The sequence below is a fragment of the Bison bison genome, unplaced genomic scaffold (genome assembly GCF_000754665.1).
Source record: "Bison bison bison isolate TAMUID 2011002044 unplaced genomic scaffold, Bison_UMD1.0 scf7180017864354, whole genome shotgun sequence".
Taxonomy (NCBI): Eukaryota; Metazoa; Chordata; class Mammalia; order Artiodactyla; family Bovidae; genus Bison; species Bison bison.
Window position 1 is genome coordinate 2,443,198 of NW_011494926.1, and position 16,574 is coordinate 2,459,771.

At 39.8% G+C, this 16,574-nt stretch overlaps 1 long non-coding RNA gene across 2 annotated transcripts in view; it reads right to left on the reverse strand.

The window, feature by feature from the left end:
• Positions 1-16,574, reverse strand: part of LOC104999556 — a 177,514-nt gene that overhangs the window by 70,838 nt on the left and 90,102 nt on the right. For both annotated transcript variants that reach the window (XR_826613.1, XR_826612.1), the window contains one exon: positions 2,201-2,302. This is a non-coding gene — a long non-coding RNA (uncharacterized LOC104999556). The remainder of the gene's footprint in view (positions 1-2,200; positions 2,303-16,574) is intronic.

Sequence of the window (16,574 nt, forward strand, 5' to 3'; positions counted from 1 at the left end):
TTGCCTCCTTTGTCGAAGATAAGGTGTCCATATGTGCGTGGATTTATCTCTGGGCTTTCTATTTTATTCCATTGATCAATATTTCTGTCTTTGTGCCAGTACCATACTGTCTTGATAACTGTGGCTTTGTAGTAGAGCCTGAAGTCAGGTAGGTTGATTCCTCCAGTTCCATTCTTCTTTCTCAAGATCGCTTTGGCTATTCGAGGTTTTTTGTATTTCCATACAAATTGTGAAATTATTTGTTCTAGCTCTGTGAAGAATACTGTTGGTTAGCTACATGTATTTAAATCTCATTTACTCAATGAGCTCAAGAATTTTTTCACAGAATAAACTATGATTATTTTAATGTTAGCCCATATGGAGACGTTCACCTAGTAGACAAATTGTATCAATTGGCTTCACTATTTTTTAAAGGATGCCTAGGAACTTTTTCTGTATGTCACCAGAGTAGTGCTTACATATTATATCATTAAGAAGACAGGTAACTTTTCCTTTTTCATCTATGAAATAAGGGCAAAAAAATGGACAATAGGAAGACTGTTCAGGTATATGAGAATTATAAATCATCAATCCATATTAAAATTAAGATTTTTCCTGAATTTATTTTGTATGTCTTTCTCATTAAATGATTTTAATACATTTAAATAAATTTATTTCAACATTTTTAACAACTATTAATAGCAAATAATTCCTACACTATGAATAATTATTTCTGAAATTTAATTTCTATAAGCTCTTATTGTTTATTCATTGAAAATGCAGCTACAGAAAAATTATTCATCATATGTTCCCAACAATTGAGAAGCAAGCAGTTTTCCTCCAATTTTAAATGGGAGAAACATTGTTTTGCAAGGAAGCCCACATCTTATCATCAGTAATAAGAGACATTCACTTTGAAGCTATGAATCACTTTTTAAAAATCAAATTATTGACTGAGAAGGTTAAAGAAAAAGAATAGCATTAATAAATGGAATTTGAGTTCAATGATAACATCAAATTGAAATTAAATACAATGTGAGTGTAATAAAACAAACAAGATTTCCCCCCTGTGTAACACAATTTATAATGTATTATCGCTAAATTTAGATTATTTTTTCCTGTAATTTGTCTCATAACACTATGAACAGTATTTTCCACACCTTGATTTTTTTTTTTTAATCACTTATAGAAAACTGTGCCTGGTAGGAAGAAATTAATGTAATTATAGAATCTTTATTAAATCAAAACTAAGCTTTGAAATCTGACTTAGCTTGATATTTTCCCCAATTTTTTTTCTAGGTATATTTTAGAACACTCTTCAGAATAGTTCATCAACTTGTTAAAGACAGGTTAGTCCCTCCAGGATATGATAACTTAGCAGGGACTCAGGTTTTGTTGTTTTGACAGCCTGGGCTCCCAGTTGCTATAGTAGTCAGATCAGCTGCAGTTAGAGGAGTTCTATGAATCTGTGGCAAATCCACAAAGGACTTCAGTATCTGTTATTACGGCCACTTCGTTCATGAGCCCATTAAACAAGCACTGCATTGGGTGAGGAAAGATATGATTCAATCCACAGGGTAATCTTATCTAATTATTGAAAGACTCCTCCACAGAAGGGTCCTTCTGGGGAGCATTCACTCATAGTATAAAGGTTCTTATAATTTGGACCCATTCCAAGAGACTCATTCACATTTCTTTTCCCCAAGCCAGTCTGTCACTAGTCCTCCAATCTTATTCTTGCTAACTCCTGGACTGGTCAATCTGGTCATCAGCCACAATGCATGAACTGGTATAAATTGGTGGTTCTTCTCACCAAGAGGGGCTTCCTAGGTGGCTCAGGGGTAAAGAATCCACCTGCTAATGCTGGAGATGCAGTTTTGATTCCTGGGTCAGGAAGATCCCCTAGAATAGAAAATGGCAACCCACTCCAGTATTCTTGCCTGGAAAATTCCATGGACAGAGGAGCCTGGCAGGCTATGGTCCCTGGGGGTCACAAAGAGTCAGACATGAGCACACACATACTCATCAAGAGACTTTTTTAGATGCATTTTGTATGGTAAACTAGTCCTGTGCCATCTGGTGCCAGCAATCAATCATCTTTAAAGCAGACCCAACTTTCCCTTCCTTTTAAGTCAACTATTCACAGGAACTCCCCCTCAAGGCCATTCTGGAGGATGAGAACAGAGCCATAGCATAAGTGCATTGAGTGTGAGTCACTTACCCAGGTAACTTTCTTGTGCTTTCAGAATCTGAAAAATCTGGATTTTATATTTGCCTCTTTAATTTGTTGATGGAGAGCCATTCAGCATATTTGACTTTACACCTGTAGAACAAGATAGAAACAGTTCATTTTAGGAGTTCAGGTTACAGTCACCTGCTTGCAGTCTCTGCCTTAGACCAATAACAACTTAAGAACATTTAACTGAAGAAGACAGGCTTTGCAATAGAACCTTAGTGACCTCTATCATAGTTCTCTCATTTGGACTTGTTCTTGCTTTATACAGCATTATCACTCTGCCAAAGATATCGCAAGCCCCACTAAGTCTATTGCTTCATGAGAGCCAACAGGAAGAACAGCTTGTACTACAGCCTAGGTCCGCTGGAATGCCTTCTCTTGCTCTGGCCCCATTATTTGTAAACAGTTTTGTGAGCAATCGCTTGATAAACATGTCAGAGCCACATATCCACATGTGTTACATATTAATCCAAAATCCAAATAAGTCCACAAACTATTACATCTTTTTCTTATTAGTATAAGATGCAAAAGACTCCTTGTAGACTCTCACTTTGAAGGAGATACATAAACAAGCTTCAGATCACTGAACACCCCAAATTTAAAGTAGCAAATCCTCAAATTTTATGTGATATATCCTCCATCCTCTTTCAAAGATAGATATTACCAAAACATTTATGTTGCTATTATACTATTACATGGGCTTCCCTGGTGGCTCAGATGGTAAAGAATCTGCCTGCAATGCCAGAGACCAGTGGTCGATCTCTGTGTCGGAAGGAAATGGCAACCCACTCCAGTATTCTTGCCTGGAGAATTCCATGGACAGCGGAGCCTAGCAAGCTACAGTCCATGGGGTCACAAAGAATTGAACACAATTGAGTGACTAACACACACACACACACACACACACACAATATTACATGGCCCTAGAAGCATGATTGATGAATACATAAGCATTATATATCAAAAAATGACGAGATGATAAAAAACAGACCACCAAAAAAAATATCCTAAAGGATGATGAGATGATAAAAAAAAAAAACCCTGAGGATTACATTATGTTCTAGAGTTAAAGGATTGACAAAGATAAAGGTGAAGGTTTACATTTACCAAGTAGAAGCAAATTTCTTCTGGTGAGATCCATAGCTACAAAGCAAACCAACTTCCAAGCATGTGTTAGTTTGCTCCACTAAGAACCATTGAAAATAGCAGCTAATGGTCTGTGTATGTGTGTTAGTCACTTAGTCGTGTCTGACTCTTTGTGACCCCATGGACTGTAGCCCACCAGGCTCCTCTGTCCATGGGATTCTCCAGGCAAGAATACTGGAGTGGGTGGCCATTTCCTTCTCCAGGGGATCTTCCTGACCCAGGGATCAAACCTGGGTCCCCTGCATTGCCAGAAGATTCTTTACCATCTGAGCTATAGGGAAGTCCATGAGATTCTTAGAAATATTACAATTCATCATCATCCCCTAAAATCTACCCATCCATCTTTTGCATAAACAGAATAGGTAAGTTTAATGGGGATAGCCTAGAAATAATCACTATATTTAAAAAATATATATTTATTTGGCTGCATCAGGTTTTAGTTGCAGCACAAGGGATCTTCCACTGTGGGCATGGACCCTCTAGTTGTGGCTTGCAAGCTCAGGAGTTGTAGGATTAGTCGCCTCTCAGCAAGTGGGATCATAGTTCCCCCACCACGAATCAAACCTGAGTATTGCAGGGTGGATTTATTTTTTAACCACTGAACTACCTGGAGAGTCCCAGCTGTTAAGTTCTTGATGGTGACTCTCATTTCTAAAAGTCTCTCAATGATATGGCCTGACTTTTGACTTCCCATTCTGTTAGAGGCATATTCCAGAGGCTTTCTGCTTGCTATCTTAACTATAGTAGTCTTTTTTTTAAATATTAATTATTTATTTATTTCTTGGCTGCACGTGGGCTTTCTCTAGTGTGGCAAGCAGGGGCTCTCTAGTTGCAGCATTCGGTCTTCTCATTGCGGTGACTTCTCTAGAGTGTAGGGTCAGTAACTGTGGTGCACAGGCTTAGTTGCTCCACAGTATGTGGAATCTTCCCAGACCAGGGATCGAACCCATGTCCTTCTGCATTGGCAGGCAGATCCTTAACCAATCAAACCACCAGGGAAGTGCACCACGGTAGTCTTAACAGACTGTGTCAGGGAAAGATTGGGGGATCTGCTAGTTTCTGAATACACCACATCAAATTATCCACATAGAAACTAAGGAAATAATCAGTACTCAATGGCCCCAACATGAAATGGTCTTTGAGTAAATTTCCACTCATCCTCCAACATCCACCTAACCTATGATAATAGTGACATTCTGCCAGTAACCCTCCAAAGACATGGGTATTTTACTTTCCTGGGTGCACAATAGTCACAAATCTTTCTGTGGACAGTTAGAAGGAAGATTAAAATACATGTGCATGATGTTGACACAGGATATTTTTTCAAGGAAGCTCGTGTACTTTATTCAGGAAGCTCTGGCTCTGTGACATGACTCAAGGCTGAAAGTTATGTTTCTACTCAGCAAACCTAGCGCTTACATTGTTTTACTAAAGATTAAGTGGGATTTCGGTGCCCTAACCATCTATTTTGATTTCAGGACTCTAGGATCACTTAGCCAACATCAAAGATGACTGTAGGCCTGACCAGCTACAAGAGCACATTCACCTTGCCTCTGGCATATAATTAATGCTGTTTGCCCCTACTCCCATGGAATCTCAGCATCTGCACTAAAATCAGGGAGCCCATTCCAATGACAATGTCAGACACGCACATCCCCAGACAATACAGTCTATGGTGTTTTCAGAGAGTCCTGCACTCATCTCACTAATTTACATCTAATAGCTGAATGAAGGTAATGCCTCTGGCCTTCTTGGGACCAGTGAACATAAACTACTCCAACATTCATGTCTCTAGGAGTTTGGATTCCTCCTCCAACATTAAGGCAAAATCATTTCTGTCATCTCAACTTTATTTAGCAGGTACCAGCACTAAGTCCACTTCCTAAAAAGAAAAATTTTCCAAAGGAAAATCCTGCACCTGTGAAATTATCAACTAGTGTGAGTGAGGGTGGAATATCAAATATATATGATACTTAAGTATTGACCATTACCTTCATGAACCCATGCTTAGAAAATTATTGGAAAGCATGCTCCACTAAAATAAATTAACAAGACATGATACAGAAAACAGAAGACCAACACAGGAAAGGAGGAGAGGAAGTATTTAGGACGATGGTGGAAGTGGTGATCAGAGGAAAATGCATGGTTGTGAACCAGGTTCAGAGGGCAAAGCGCAGATTTAACATGTCAGAAAGCTCCAAGAAAGCGGTATTTTTAAAAACATAAGCATATCAATTGAGAGAGTAGCGCTGACACATACACACACTATGTGTAAGATAGATATTGGAAGCTGCTGTATAGCACAGAAGCTCAGCTCAGTGCTCTGTGACGACCTAGAGGATTAGGATGGTGAGGTGAGAGGGAAGCTCAAGAAGGGGGTGATATATATATACATATAGCTGATTCATGCTGTTGTACAGCAGTAACTAACATAACATTGTAAAGCAATTATATTCCAATTTAAAAAAAATAAATTAAAAAAACTAAACAAAAATTTAAAATATAAAAATATGAACATATCACTCAGACATTTTATGAATATTAGGCTTGAATTGTAATAAGTATATGTGAAGATAAATTCAAAATGTTAAGATACTCATCAATTCTTTCTTGAAAGGAAAAACAATCACAGGAAATCTTAAGTTTTATCACCTGTCATTAGTGTTTACATAGTTGTAATAATGTAAATCCTCAAAACCAATCTAACAAAAATTATGACAACAGAAAGGCATTATAGGAGAGAGTATTGAGGATATGAGGCACAGTGAAGGCAAGCTTCATTCTCACCTTCCATACCAATAGTTAATACCAGAAAATCAGTCCAGTTCAGTTCAGTTCAGTCGCTCAGTCATCTCCAACTTTTTGCAATCCCATGGACTGCAGCACACCAGGCCTCCCTGTCTATCACCAACTCCTGGAGTTTACTCAAACTCATGTCCATCAAGTCAGTGATGCCATCCAACCATCTCATTCTCTGTTGTCCCCTTTTCCTCTCACCCTCAATCTTTCCCAGCATCAGGGTCTTTTCAAATGAGTCAGTTCTTTGCATCAGGTGGCCAAATTATTGAGAGTTTCAGCTTCAGCATCAGTCCTTCCAATGAATATTCAGGACTGATTTCCTTTAGGATGGACTCGTTGGATCTCCTTGCCGTCCAAGTGATTCTCAAGAGTCTTCTCCAACACCACAGTTCAAAAGCATCAATTCTTCAGTGCTCAGCTTTCTTTATAGTCCAACTCTCACATCCATACATGATTATTGGAAAAACCATAGCCTTGACTAGACAGACATTTGTTGACAAAATAATGTCTCTGCTTTTTAATATGCTGTCTAGGTTGGTCATAACTTTTCTTCCAAGGAGTAAGCGCCTTTTCATTTCATGGCTGCAGTCACCATCTGCAGTGATTTTGGAGCACCCCAAAAATAGTCAGCCACTGTTTCTACTGTTTCCCCATCTATTTGCCATGAAGTGATGGGACCAGATGCCATGATCTTAGTTTTCTGAATGTTGATCTTTAAGCCAACTTTTTCACTCTCTTTCATTTTCATCATACCTGAAACTACAAGGTTAATAAGTTACAAAATGGTAATTATAAGAGATCAGGAAATAAAGAAGAGTTGGAAGTGATTGTCTGCAGTAGGAGAATAGGCAAGAGTGATGGCAGACTGGAGTGTGCCGCAAAGAGACCTCACATAATAATTCATGTATTTCAATCATGGACATGAACAAACTTGATACAAATATATCCCCTTTTGCTTAAGGGAAAAATAATCACATAGACGTATAACAGAGATATCAAAAATGTATTGAATGTCAAGCAAATTTCATTTCATATGATGTTTAGAAAACTCTAAAACATCACTTTTGTTACAGATGAGAAAACTGGAATCCAGAAAGAGTAAGTAGCTCACCCAATAGTTCTCATTTAGTCATTAGTGAATCCAGGAATGAACCACGGGACCATCTGGCACCAAGGTCTTTGTTTTATCTATTATGAATGCACTGTCCTCAGTAAAATATCTTTATGGGATGACTAAAGCAGACTTGAATGGACTTTACAGGTATACAAGGTAAAGAAGTATATCCCCAACCGGAATAACAGTGGAATGTGTGCTGAGAAAGGTGAAGAATAATTGGCCTGGCTGTAATAAAGTCAGTTATAGAAAAGGGAGGACTGATGTTGGTTAGCTTTAATACAGAGATGACATTCATTGCAGAGGAATTTTCTAATAAATATCAGGGTGTAGAAAAGAATAAAAACCAGTTCTGTCATTATGCTACTTCCTTTATTTATAAAATTAGACTCTTCTGGTTGTGACAAAGACATAACCATCTGGAAAACTCCTGTTTCATAAGAACAGATGTTTAAGAGACTCACAACAAGAAGAAAAGTAAATATGGAATAAGACCTCTTGCTAAAGCAAATGATTAAAACAGGAGCTGCGATCTCTGCTTGCATAGCAGGAAGACTGTCTGCTTAACTTAGGGTACAGGTGTGGACAGAGGCCTCTTGTGCTAAAACAAGCCCATTTCCATACAGTAGATTTATCTTTAAAATAAAAACCACAGGACTTCCCTGGTGGTCCCGTGGTTAAGAATCTGCTGCCAATGCAGGGCACACAGATTCGATCCCTGGCCCCAGAAGATCCCATATGCTGCAGGGCAACTAAGCCCACACACCACAACTACTGAGCCTGTGCCCTAGAGCCCAAGAGCTGAAACTGCTGAAGCCCACGTGCCTAGAGCCCGTGCTCTGCAAAAAGAGAAGCCACCACAATGAGAAGCCCTCAAACTGCAACTAGAGAAAGCCTGCACACAGCAATAAAGACCCAGCACAGCCAAAAATAAGTAAATAATTTTTAAAGAGCACAAATAAAAATAAAGAAACACTGCTATCTTCTCCTATGGATGTTCTAATCTAACAGTAACCTCAAATTGTTCAGAAAAGCAATTGATTGAATTTTGATCAAAACATCCTTACTGAGTTTATCTTGAGATTTATGGAATAATAGAACTACTTGAGTTATTTCCAATAAACACTTACAATCTAAGAACTCTTTAAAAGGCTATGGAACTCTGCTCAATGTTATATGGCAGCCTGGATGGGAGGGAGTTTGGGGAAGAATGGATACATGTATATGTATGGCTGGTTCCTTCTCTGTTCACTTGAAACTATCACATTGTTAGTTGACTATGCTGCTGCTGCTAAGTTGCTTCATTTGTGTCTGACTCTGTGCGACCCCATAGATGGCAGCCCACCAGGCTCACTGATCCCTGGGATTCTCCAGGCAAGAACACTGGAGTAGGTTGCCATTTCCTTCTCCAATGCATGAAAGTGAAAAATGAAAGTGAAGTCACTCAGTCGTGTCTGACTCTTCGCGACCCCATGGACTGCAGACTACCAGGCTCCTCCATCCATGGGATTTTCCAGGCAAGTGTCCTGGAGTGGGTTGCCATTGCCTTCTCTGAGTTGGCTACACCCCAGTACAAAATACAAAGTTTTTTTTTTTTTCTAAAAGGCTATTTCTCAAGTCTCTGACCTTCTTGGGGCTCTGTGACATCATCTTCACAAAGAAATGTTATATAATTGTGGGCTCAGACTATATTGTTTTGGATAATATTCTCTATGGAGATACATTATGAAAACAGTACTTACATTTGTTCATATAATTATCATATGAAGTATTCAGCAGTTAACACAGCAATGTTGAAGGAGATTACAGGCATGGGAAAGAGCTGCAGATGTCCTGCCAATTATTCTAAGCACTATTACAATAAAAATCTAATGACTTGGATAGTTACGTTAATAACACACAAGAATAAAACATCTGACCTTTAAAAGGAGTTAGTTTGAAGTTATATTACACTTTTGTGCAATGCTGTGATACTCAAACAAAGACTCTGTCTTGTATTCTCAGATCCTGACTTGGCATGCTAAATTAGAATGTATTATTCAAAGTTTTTTGCCTATGGCCAAGTTATAAAGAAGGCAATTATGATTCCAGGTATTTGAGCACTGGAGAGATTCAGCTATTTACACACCAGGCACAATAGGTGAGCTGTTACCTAGGTTTGAAATGGAAGTCTCAACTAGAAAAGAAAATATATGCTAGCTTAAAAAAATCACAATTCTGTCTTTATTAAGTATCATAGTTTAGCCTAAAAAACCTAACATGACAGAAGCATATTTGAAAATTATCTTTTTCTAGTAAAGGCTTCTTAGGTATGAATCTCTGCTCTACTGCAATCCTGTTGATTTCACAATTTTTCAAATGTGCTGTAGAGAAATAGATCCTGAATGCTAGGGCCACTCAAAGCTTCAACACAAGTGGAAAATAAATGTGCTAAGAGATCTATGACATATCTAGACAGCATATTAAAAAGCAAAGACATCACTTTGCTGACAAACATCCGTATAGTCAAAGCTATGGTTTCTCCAGTAATCATGTATGGATGTAAGAACTGGACCATAAAGAAGGCTGAGAACCAAAGAATTGATGTTTTCAAATAGTGGTGCTGGAGAAGACTCTTGAGAGTCCCTTGAACTGCAAGGAGATCAAACCAGTCAGTTCTAAAGGAAATCAATCCTAAATATTCATTGGAAGGAGTGATGCTGAAGCTCCAATACTTTGACCACCTGATGTGATGAGCTGACTCACTGGAAAAGACCCTGATGCTGTGAAAGAGTAAATGCAAAAGGAGAAAAGGGTGGCAGAGGATGAGATGGTTAGATAGCATCACTGACTCAATGGACATGAACTTGAGCAAACTCCAGGAGACAGTGGAGGACAAAGAAGCCTGGTGTGCTGCAGTCCATGGGGTCACCAAGAGTTATAACTTACCGACTGAACAACAACAGTAAAACTGGGTCAAGGACTCACACCCTTCCTTTTGGTTATTTCAGGTACCAATACAAATAAGACTGCGGGTGGAGTCTTGTGTTCACATCTCCAGACAGATAAAATCGTCTCTGACTCATACAGAGGTTCAGGGCTAAATTTTTAATTTTCCACACCCTTACATACACAACTCTCTCTGGATTCTCCTGAGACTATGTTAGTCGGGCTCTTTGAAATGACAATGAATGGAGATATGGCAGATTTGCCCTGAGTGACAGGAGGGGAGTTTTTGTAAGAAAATACCCAGAGGTAAGTAAACAAAGAAAACCATCTCTGCTGCAGTCAGTAGATCTCTGCCTCTCTGGGTCTCTTTGTGTTTCTAAGCAACCTGCTGTCTGATTAAAATATTTCAGTTCTTTGAAAGAAAGTATCCCACTTGGTCAGTTAGGCAGACATCAGTGAAGACAGAGTCCTTGACCCAAGCCACCTCCTGGGTCACTGAGTTTCCCAGAGGCCAACCTATATCTAGCTGCCAGGGGCAATCAATAAGAAAAAAATGGTTGGGGCTTCCCTAGTGGCTCAGTGGTAAAGAATCCGCCTGCCAGCACAGGAGACGTGGGTTCAATCCCTGGTCCAGGATGATCCCACCTGGCAGGGAGCAACTAAACCTTTGCACCACAACTACTGAGCCTGTGCTCTAGAGCCTGAAGCCTGAGTGCTGCAAGGACTGAAGCTCGTGTGCCCTAGTGCCCACGCTCCGCAATGAGAAGCCCACACCCTGCAGAGAGTAGCCCCACTTGCCACAACCAGACAAAAGCCCATGCAGCAACAAAGACCCAGCACAGCCAAACATAAATAAATAAAATGATTTTTAAAAGCAAAGATGTAATCTTGTAGCTGTTTTCTGAAAAGAGGGCTACGAATGCTGAGATACTCAGGGACATGGATTTCAAAACAACTTAAAGTCTCTCTGTTTACACTGTTTCAATTAAATCCTGAATTTTTACATCCAAGCCCACACAGCTAGTGGAGCTTAGTTTGACCCTCTAAAGCCTCAGTTTCCTTACCGGTAAAGCAAATATCCCATAACAGGTTGTACAGATTAAATAAGATGCAGATTAATCCATGTAAAGCACCTAGTAGGGAGATCTGATGGTATAATCAATTTTTAAAAAGCCATTTATCCATGCAAAACTATTGTGCATGCAAATATTCATTTGCATATCTCTAAAAATCCCAAAGCCACAACTAGTATCTGGGCAAGCACTATACTTGAGAACCTTGAAAGCTGTGTTTGAATTATTTACTAAATTGAAAGTATTGACCTATTGGAGGGTAATTCTATTTTTCAGTTCTGTATGAAATTTCTGTATATCAGATTTGCTGAAAATAGGGGTATCTTGTAGTAAACAAGTTCTTGGGTTTATAAACACATGTGTTTTTTAAAGTAACATAAACATTGCTAAGATATATTCATCTTATTCTTGAGGCATAAAGACACAACCACAAGTATCATTATTTTTTTTTTTTCCTGCGCTAGGTTTTCATTGATGCACATAGGCTTTCTCTAGTGTCACCGAGTGGGGGCTACTCTCTAGTTTCTTTCTCTAGTTGTGGTGCTCTGCCTTCTCATTGTTCTAGCTTCTCTTGTTGAAGACTTCTGGGACACACAGGCTAAATAGTCGCAGCTCATGGGCTTAGTTGCCTGGCAGTATGTGGAATCTTCCAGGACCAGGGATCAAACCCATGTCCCCTGTGCTGGCAGGCAGATTCTTTACCACTGGACCAGCAAAGATGTCCCATTATTGTTTAAGGGTGCTTCCCTTCGGGGCTTCCCTGGTGGCTGAGTGGTAAAGAATCCCGCTGCCAATGTAGGAGATGCAGGTTTGATCCCTGGGTGGGGAAGATCTCCTGGAGAAGGGAACATCTACCACTGCAGTATTCTTGCCAGGAAAATCCCATGGACAGAGAGCCAGAGGGAATTGGTCATGACTTACTGACTAAACAACAACTTTCCTTTGAGGGGGCAGAAATAAACAATAAGAAGCCTTTCACAGTGAGCCCAGGTGCGCATGATAAAGGCTGGTCAGCCTCTGCTCTAACACAGTTTGACAGGCCTATGCAACAAGACGGATAAACATGGGCCTTGGTATATGAGATTGACCTAGGCATTAATTCCTGCCTATGGAGAAGGCAATGGCACCCCACTCCAGTACTCTTGCCTGGAAAATCCCATGGACGGAGGAGCCTGGTAGGCTGCAGTCCATGGGGTCGCTAAGAGTCAGACACAACTGAGCGACTTCACTTTCACTTTTCACTTTCATGCATTGGAGAAGGAAATGGCAACCCACTCCAGTGTTCTTGCCTGGAGAATCCCAGGGACGGGGGAGCCTGGTGGGCTGCTGTCTATGGGGTCTCATAGAGTCGGACACAACTGAAGCGACTTAGCAGCAGCAGCAGCATGTGACCTTAAAGGCAATTATTCAGTCCTTCTAAGTTTCAATTTCCTAAGACCAAATAAATCATACTCTCTGGGATGGAGCCCAGGCATCATATTTTTAATCTCCCCAATGATTCTGATATGAAGTCAAATTTGAAACCCTATCCTCTGAAGCTAGTGACTCTCCAACCACAGCATACATTACAGTCAGACCCGCCTCCAGAGATCCTGATCCTGCAGCTGTGGGGTGGGGCATAGTTTGCATTTCTAACAATTTCCGAGGGATGCCGAAGGTGCTGGTCTGGGGACAGACTTTGAGACTCATTCCTATAAATGCGTCAAATTACTTCCTGTTCCCTGGAGTGATAACTATGAATCATATCTGAATACCCAGCAACTTCCTGCTTCAACTCATTCAAAATCTCTCCTCCGCTAATCATTCAATTTCATTCCCAATCCCCGAGAAGCCCTGGCACTATTGATATTCTTTGTCTATGTCCATTAGATACCATTCATAATTCCTTTCATCAAAACTCCAACATCCAGAATGTTCCACAGTATTTTCTTATAACTCCATTATTATTCCCAGTCTCTGCATTACCCCAAGGACAAAAAAAAACAAACAAAAAAATGCTTTATTCATTTTCATATTCTGGGATTTATGCAAAATGCCTGGTACATGATAGCATGTTAGTCACTGTCCAATTCTATGTGACCTTATGGACTGTAGCCTGCCAGGCTTCTCTGTCCATGGAATTCTCCAGGAAAGAATACTGGAGTGGGTTGCCATTCCCTTCTCCAGGGGATCTTCCCAACCCTGGGATTGAACTCAGGTCTCCTAACATTGCAGGCAGATTCGTAACCCTCTAAACTACAGGTACATGATGGGAACATAATAAGTGCTTTCTTGAATGGAAATAACCCACAAGCCACATAAGCCAAAAATACTTTTCTAACACCTAAGAGTTGGGCCTATTTCTCTGAAAAGATCAGTTGGATCAATGACGATGCAAACCTCATCACCACTTATCAGGACCTTTCCGTTCTTTTTAAGAAATGTAAACAGCATTTTGCTGGTAAGAAAAACATGTGTTTTTACAGCCTTATTTTTAACAGCTTTTCACACCTCTCTTCTTCTGTCTGACCATGCTGTTCTTCCTCAGCCTTCGCACACTAAACCTGATAACCACACACTCTGAACACTTAACGCACTGTGACAAAAATACACTGAATTTGCCAAATGCAGGTTTCTCACTTTTTAAACAATAACAAAGTAGAAACACATCAAGGTGAGAGTTGGCTCTGTTTATCTGTGCAATCCTGGTAGGTCAACAGGATAAAAACACTACAGGAACACGTGAATTAAGCCCCAGTGGGTTCCACTGACGTAAATTGGTCCAATGTTTAGGAAGCTGGTCTGCTTAATAAGGTGGAGGCCAAAACGGTACCTGTTATCCTTTAACCCCAGGGTCTGTTTATAATTTTTTATTCATTAAACAGCTAACTCTTTACCAGGAGGCTAAAAGCTGGCTATCTTTGCTGTGAGTCGGCATCCTAAATCCTGTAGCTGCTTGTTCCGTGCTTTATCAGACATTGTAAGGAAGCTCAGGAACAAAAGCACTCAAAAAAACAAAATAAAGTAAAATGCAGATTGTGACAGTATAGGTGTCAAAGCCTAGTGAAGCTTCTGGAAAATGGTCTTTGCTAGAACAAGACTTTGATCATTGGTCCCGAAAGGGCTATCGAGGGAAGATTTGTGTTGTGTTGTGTTGTGTTGTGTTGTGTTGTGTGTGTGTATGTGTTGTGTGTGTGTATGTGTTTTAATGATGATGGTGGTTCAGAAGAAGGCTTAAAAAAAAAAAAACAGAATTGGTTGGTGGAAAATCCTGGTATCTTTTACCCCACAGTACTAGAAACTTAGAAAATGTCAGAAAAGAGAAAGTGCCTGGAATGAAATGCTAGGAAAACAAATCAACAAGCAAACCTGTTTGCAGAGTGATCTGGTCTTAAGAAAAGATGAAAGAAAACTCTTATTTCCTTTTAAAATTAAGGAGAGAAAATGAGTTTGTCCAATTGATGAAATTGTTTAAAATTCCACCTATTAAAATTTCTGAAAGAGGTGTGTATGTGTGTGTGTGTGTGTGTTAGTCTCTCAGTTGTGTCTGACTCTTTGAGAACCCATGGACTGTAGCCTGCTAGGCTCCTCTGTCCATGGAATTCTCCAAGCAGGAATACTGGAGTGGGTTGCCATTCCCCTCTTCTGGGCATCTTCCCAACCCATGGTCGAATCTGGGTCTCCCACATTGCTGGCAGATTCTTTACCATCTGAGCCACCACAGAAGCCTGAAGAGTTAAACATTTATAATATTTTAGATGTTATCATCTTCTTAACAAATCATCTCTCTGAATCTCTAGACATGTTCCCCTAATCCTAATGTGACTTCAGTCATTTGACAAATATTTTCTGTATGCCAACTGTGTTTAAAACTGTAGCGATTAAAGAAACACACACAGACAGGTGCATACACACACACCAACACATACAATGGATTCATACAATGGGTTCATTCTCTGTCTTCACATAGTTTTAAGGCTCCAGAAGGCCTGATTTTTCTTTAATGTGTTTAAAGATTAGACCATCTTCATCATGAAACATTTAGAATGAAGTTTCAAGTAGACAACACAGGCTAAGCAAGTCTCTAAATTATGGTCTCTGGATACTGAAAGAATAACAGAGATGCAGAAAGGCAGTTCCTGTGTGGTGACAAGACACTGTTTCACAAAGGAGCTTCCAGGATTCATCATTCTCTCTACCTTTGAATCTCCTTTGAAAGGAAAGTTCCTAACATCAGTGGAGCCAGTAAGGGTGAAAAGTTAAATTACTACTTCAGAGTCATAAGGAAATACATTTATAAGGAGTATACCCATGTATGTTTATTTTCATAATGTGGCTTAAGAAAAGACATAGGAGAGTTAATTGCCAAGCATTTTTTTAAGACTACAGTATCCATATTTCATTGTTTTGTAGAAAACAGGAACAATTTTCCACTCTCACATAAAAACATCACTATCCCTTAAGTACGAGTTTAATCATCACTAATTAGAGTTTCATCATTGATTCAGAATCTGTATACCAAAAAAGAATGCTGCTATAAAAGCAGTTTTTCTGCTCATCAGAAATTATTTGCCATGTAGCTCTTTGTATAGTCATGTTCTTCTCTTAAGTCATTTAATTCACCTTGCTGCTAAGTCACTTTAGTCATGTCCGACTCTGTGCGACCCCCCAGACAGCCACCCACCAGGCTCCCCCATCCCTGGGATCCTCCAGGCAAGAACAGTGGAGTGGGTTGCCATTTCCTTCTCCAATGCATGAAAGTGAAAAGTGAAAGTGAAGTCGCTCAGTCGTGTCCGACTCTTAGTGACCCCATGGACTGCAGCCCACCAGGCTCCTCCGTCCATGGGATTTTCCAGGCAAGAGTACTGGAGTGGGCTGCCATTGCCTTCTCCAAATTCACCTTGTATTCACCTGTAAAAATGGGTGCTTCACATTTGTGTTATATCTTCAAAGAATACATGGCAAACCTTATTTACAGTGCTATACCTTGGGTCCAGAAAAAAACTCTGCATGTTGAAATATATTGCATTATACACAGCAAGGAGTCAACAGTGGTTTTATCAAAACAGAACAAAAATTTTCCCCTTGTTATTTCAGGATATTTCAAAAACGTGCCTCTGAGCTTGAACACAGGGCTTGATTAATGCATGATTTCCTCTTTAAAATTAGAAACAGGAATCAAGATTGAAGCTTAATAATTTTCATTTGCTCTTCTTTTCCAAGCATTCTAATGAAAGCCTGGTTCCCAGATCTGGTGAGGCAGCTCCTACATCTGACTGCAGTTTGCATTTATCCCTGCAAGGCAGGAACTCAAGTTTTT